This window comes from Dendrobates tinctorius, unplaced genomic scaffold, assembly GCF_039654945.1.
Source record: "Dendrobates tinctorius isolate UK_male_01 unplaced genomic scaffold, ASM3965494v1 ptg000005l, whole genome shotgun sequence".
Classification (NCBI taxonomy): Eukaryota; Metazoa; Chordata; class Amphibia; order Anura; family Dendrobatidae; genus Dendrobates; species Dendrobates tinctorius.
The window spans coordinates 29,337,101-29,343,100 of NW_027361673.1; the positions used below are offsets into that span (position 1 = coordinate 29,337,101).

The 6,000-nt window shown below is 45.0% G+C and overlaps 1 protein-coding gene across 2 annotated transcripts in view; it reads right to left on the bottom strand.

Annotated features, from left to right (window-relative positions):
* The window catches only part of ENTPD3 (ectonucleoside triphosphate diphosphohydrolase 3), a 120,065-nt gene extending 116,753 nt beyond the window's left edge, over positions 1-3,312 (bottom strand). For both annotated transcript variants that reach the window (XM_073569119.1, XM_073569108.1), the window contains exon 1: positions 3,112-3,312. The gene's annotated coding sequence lies outside the window, so the exon portion shown is untranslated. The remainder of the gene's footprint in view (positions 1-3,111) is intronic.
* Positions 3,313-6,000: the final 2,688 nt, after the last annotated feature.

A 6,000-nucleotide genomic window follows, 5' to 3' on the forward strand; every position in this document is an offset into this window, starting at 1 on the left:
TAGTGTTTCTGTGTATGGGGGGGGAGTCGGGAAATGATTGTTTGGCCAACAAACGTCTGAGGGTATGCGCACACGCTGCGGATTCTGCTGCGGATTTGGCCCTGCGGATCCGCAGCAAAATCTGCTGTGTTGTACAGTACCATTATAACCTATGGAAAATGGAAACTGCAGTGCAGACGGTGCGGAATTTTCCGCGCGGTTTTTGCTGCGGTTTCCAATCCGCAGAAAGAATTGAAATGTCATTCTTTTCTGCGGATTCCGCTGCGGTTTGCCATCTCCTCCATTGTAGAGGTGATAAACCGCAGAGCAAACCCGCAGGCTAATCCGCAGATAAACTGCAGGTCTTCTGACCTGTGGATTTACCTGCAGACTTTGCAAAATCCGCAGACCAATCCGCAGCGTGTGCACATAGCCTAACACGTGTGGCCACATTAATTGAAGGATTCTGCTGATCAGTTTGCCTCAGATCCCCTTTTCTGATCTGCAGCTATGTTAGTGAACTGTAATAATTATGATGACAGATAACAATTCACAGCAGGTAAGTGGAATTGTTAATTAGAATCCAAATACGTCCAATGTGAAGAAAACTCCCATTTCCCCAACCAGAAATTAAGACATCAGGGAAACACTTCATACTGCAGTTTTATACAATCATCTGGTATAATTCATTGTCTACATATGTCCAAGAAAAATACCTTGGAAGTAGGAGCAGACCTGCTGGTTCATCCTATTTACAGAGGCTAAATGAGAAGTGTTTTAGGCTTTCCATATACGCAATTAGGGCAGATTTACACGACCATATAAAAAATCGTTCAGTTTCATCAAGTAAAGTGTGACTTTTTTTTTCTCACTTGTCATGTGTGTGCAATCTGCTTCTTACAGTAGCTTTAACCATTTACAGCTTACTATGTTACAGAATTGCAATGTATCCTGTATCAGTAAATATCGTATGCTACACTGTGGCATCCGATTTTTATTTTTTTTGCTAATGTGGCGCCCCTGAGGGTTCAGTTGCCACAGAGGTACTGCACCTCCTCCTGAGGTGTGGTACCCCACCATCCAGGTAAGTGGGAGGCTACTGACCACATTCCAACACCTGCACCCATCATCACAAAGTAGTGTAGCAAAGCCAGATTGCGGCTCCCTGCTTGGAGTGTAGCAGAGCACCTTTGGTGGCTCCCTGCTTGGAACACGAAACGTGCTGGGAGGCGGGTGGAGTTAGAATACATAAAAGAGTGGGAAGGTTTATAAGTCAGTCCAGTTCAGTGGAGTGGAGAGAGTGAGGATCCCTGGGAGAGGGATGGAGGAAGGAGGTGCTGCAGCAGACCTCAGTGACCTGGGTCTGCTGGCACGGGAAAGGAAAGAAAGAGAAAGACATTGAACAGAAACCTGATCTTCCATGGGAAGGAAAGACTAGTACGGAATGTAGGAGAAAAAGGGAACAGAGGACGTGGGTTAGAAGAGAACCCTGCCTAGAAGTTCTAAGCGCAAGGCCGGGGCCCGGTCCCCGAGGTTGTATGGATACTAAGGGTCCTACAGCAGACACCGGTGGAGTAGTGGGCTGTAAATGCACTACTCCCATCTAAGACATGGGGGCACAACACCAACTTGAATAGTGAGCCGGGACTTAGGAGTAAAGAGTCCCCAAAGCAGGCTACAGCTGCCTGCCGTATAAGTATAGTTCTTGAGAACATATGTCAGGAGGAACTCCAGTGTAACTCAGTACTAGGAGTACTTCACACCAAAGGCGCTATAAGAGGAGACGTTCAGAAAGGCACATGTTGGAAGGGAGCATTCCATCTGACCTGGAGGTTGACTGAGTCCCTGACCCGGAGGACACAGCATGGAGGCAGGCACCTGTGTGTACTACAGACTGAGTAAAGCTTTGGAACTACAAGCCCTGGTGTCCTCCATTTATTCCTGCGCCAACACACCCTGTACCGATACATCTGGGTACCCACTTCTACACTGCCTGCGCCTCTCCTATACCCGTACATCTACACTGCCCTGGGACTACAGCTCCACCTGTGGGGAGCTTCGCCATCTTGGCTGCAACACACCACCAGCCCCAGAGTATCTGCATGCAGCGTCGGCTTAACATCTCACTTGCCGAACACCACAGGTGGCGTCACGAACTATTCATTCAAGCAATTACATTTCACCATTTCAATTCCCCCATTACTTGGCGCCCAGGGCCACGGACTGGGTCACCACCGCTGTGACACATCCCGCTGACACCGGCCCGGTACCGAGTACGCCACTTCCATAGACTTATGCTGTGAGTTTTATTTTTACACACAGATTCGTTCACTGAAAAAATCATTAATCTGCATTGCCCCATTGAATAACATTGCTTCAAGTGCAATTCATTTTTTTAACGGATAGCACTCAGACTGAAGATATGATTGTGGGCACAAGCCCTGATAATCATTTTCTAAATTTTGACCAGTGCATTATATGATGGACTATAAATGACTGACACTTTGATGGAAATCCGATGGACCCATAATAGTCAATAGGAGGTGTTGGGTAACATTGGTGTCCATCACGCCGGGGAACAGCGAAGAAGCTGGTCATATATTAGAAATTTGGGTAGATGACTGATGGAATAACTATAGTTTATAGGTCATCTGGTTACATCTAGTTGAGATGACGGTGCTAATTAATAAAGTGTCAGTAGACCTCTGCATCGATCTGTGACTAGGTGTGAAAATTGATAAGGTGTCCATAATAATGGCATAATCGGTATCATTATTTCATTTGATTGATGGCTCAAATATGACAGCGATTACACCTGAGCACTTGAATCGATAACCACTACTGAATGGCCAGCTTAATACTCTAGATATGCAAGTATCACATCGATAGGATCGACAACCCCCAACAAGGTTTTATTCAAGTCCAATCCATTTCCCCATAATGTAAAACATCTATGATCTCCTTATCGTTTTGGAATAAATGCGCTGATTATCATTAGATGGCTCATCATCGGTCATATTGCTTCAGCTATTATTACAAGTGAGGCCCAGATCTATGGACTAACAAGCGATGTGAAACCACGTATAAGCCTTATATATGCAGTACATTAGTCATGTTCTAAATAATCCTTACCGTTCTCTCCAGCTCAGGGAACAAGTAGTCTGGACCTGACAGTCACAGAGTACTGCAGCTCAGTCAGATGCAATAGGAAAAGGCTGTATTGTCCCAGGGCTTTGAGCAGAAGCAAAGAAGTAAGATAGAAATGTAGTGATCAGCCTGGAAATGAATGGGTGCAGATGTAGCATTGTGTAGTACAGACAGGGCTGCTATACTAACCGCACCCCCAGCAGGGGAGTAGCCACCAATCTACAAAGAGGCAAAGGGGGAGATTGGTTCCACAGTAGGTGGGCAGAGCGAGCCTGCCCATATACACATTCCTCAGCTTCGCTGCTCCTAATGTCACAAGCCGGGGAAAACATTATTTCTGGACATGACCAAAACATATATTACATTTCCCAATTTTTACCTAGAAACTAATATTTTTTAAACAAACATTACATTTGCCATTTTTTGCAGTAAAAAGCGCTGTGGTCAGGAGTTGGCTGCATAGCATTTAGAAAATATAAGGAACACTATACAAAAGAAGCAGGTTTTGTTTGCCATTTTTGCCGTTTTTGGGTCCCTGTTTAATTATGTTTATTTCTTTTTTATTCAAATGCTACGGGTTTTTTTGTTTTTTTTGTTTTTTTTACCCGTGGCTTCTCTATAGTAAAAAAATGAATAAAAAGGACACAAACACAAAAAGATAATTGTAAAAATTGAATGATTGTAGAAGAAGTGCAAAGAAAAACTAAACTATGTGTGAAACAAGCCTAGACCTGGTCATACACATTAGATGTGTACTGCAACATTGATTTTGGAACAGGTGACCATCCATGGTGTATTTGGGTCCTTTTGACTCCCTCAAATGGAAGATCTTGAGAGACATAAAGAACAGGCAGTTGAATTTCAATTGCCTGATCCTATTGTTTCTCTATAGACAAGTCCCCATCAGGAGTGCCTGGCACTAGTTTACTTAGAATTTCTAACTAAGAACACATGCAAAATTTGGTCAAAAGCTATCTCATGTGTTTGGCCAGCCTAAAGGGGCATTTACACTGTATGGTTGTCATGATGAACCAGTGTTCCGAAGACTCACCATACAGATTAGATGGCTGTCGGCCAAACGATGCTTTAGGTGATCATTCGGCTGACGGCCATCTCAGGCAACTCTCCCATACACAGGGTCACTTATTCAGTTAAGTGTTCATGGGTTCTGTATAAGAAATCCACAGATTGACACATTGGCCGACGGCTTATCACTGGATAACAATATGACCAGCATTCCGAAATAGGACATGCTCGATTGAAAGCTCCCCAAACCATCCATTGGCTGGCACCCCACATACATTAGACCGTTGACCAAACCCGTCAATATCGGTGGGTTCAGACGACATTAGTCTAATGTGTATAGGAGTCCTAAGAACACTCATTTCATGACTATTTTGCAACCTAAACATGCTGCTTATCACCTGTTGAACGAGGAAAACAACTTTTCACCAGATGAAATGATCTTTTGGTATGCCCAAAAGATCATCACTTTTGCAGTGCATCGTCCTGAGTAAACAAAATCTGATCTGAACTGAATGATTTATTATAGATTGTTTAGTATGCAACTGAAGCATGGTCTGCCTGTCTAAAGGACCTGTCACACTAAGCGATATCGCTAGCAACATCGCTATAACCTCACTGGTTTTTGTGACGTTATAGCGATATCGCTATGTCTGATACTTACCTCCGACCACTCCCCCGCTGGTTATCGCTGATCGCGCGAGAATGTCCAGGACTGTTTCTCGTCGTCTGCTTCCTGTTGCGCTTCCTGCTGTGACGACGAGCGATGCATGGACGCGGGCGGGAGGACGTCTTCATCGCCTTGTCTGACACGTAAGTAAGCGACCCCCGACCCCAGCGATGTCGCTGGTGAGATCTGCCTGTGTGGCAGCTCACTAGCGACCACTTAGCGATGTACCAGTGATCCTGACCGCGTCATATCGCTGGTCGGGATAGCTGGTATATCGCTAAGTGTGACAGTACCTTAAATATGCTATTAAACGACCACTAACCATGTTGGCGGTCAGCGGTGATTTAACGCTACTCATCGCTCAGTGTAAATGCGTTCTAACTATACACTCTAGACATCAGCTGACCAACTGCTACCTCTCCTGAAACTGATACACATGCTCTCTTGGCTTGGCTCAAGCATGCGTGCATTCAGTTTAGGGAGAGGACTGTAAGACTCCGTTTGCACACACCGACCGGAAGCACAACACGACCAGTTGTTTAAATGCCTGTGTACACAGGTAAGCAAAAGTAAACTATGTGCACTGAGCAATCTTTAGTTCTTGAGAATCTGAGACCTGTTTGCACCGAGAATGATGATTTTTTGTGTGCGTGAATCAGCCTCTTGCTGTGTCTTGTCTGCATTTTGTACTTTGGCTTCTAAACCTAATATTAGGCTGATACTTCCTGCTCTGTCAAGATCTCATTTGAGTAGTCATCTCTTTCATTTGAGTAGTCACGTCGTTAGCACCACTGGCAGAAATAGAATGAAAAGCCATAGCTACAAAAAGATAACACAGGATCCAGTAACCTCAATGGAAGATGATCACAGCTCCTCACGTCTCCCTCCCTGTACAATAACCTTTGCACAGATTACAGAACATGTCTAGAAAATTCTCCCATTGAAGTCAGTTATATCCTAAATATTTCTCTATGGTCCATGTAGGTGCTGTAAATTAGTTTCACACTAGCGTATTTGCTCGCAGCGCACGGCACTGCTAATCCCCGCCCCCTGCCACGCCCCCTCCGGTCATCTCCTCCTACTATCGCACAGCGCTGCATGCGATGTGCGCACCCTACCTTTAGCATAGGGTGCGCAGACCGTGCGCTAGTAGGCTTTTGCGCGCGCTGCGCCCTTTTGAC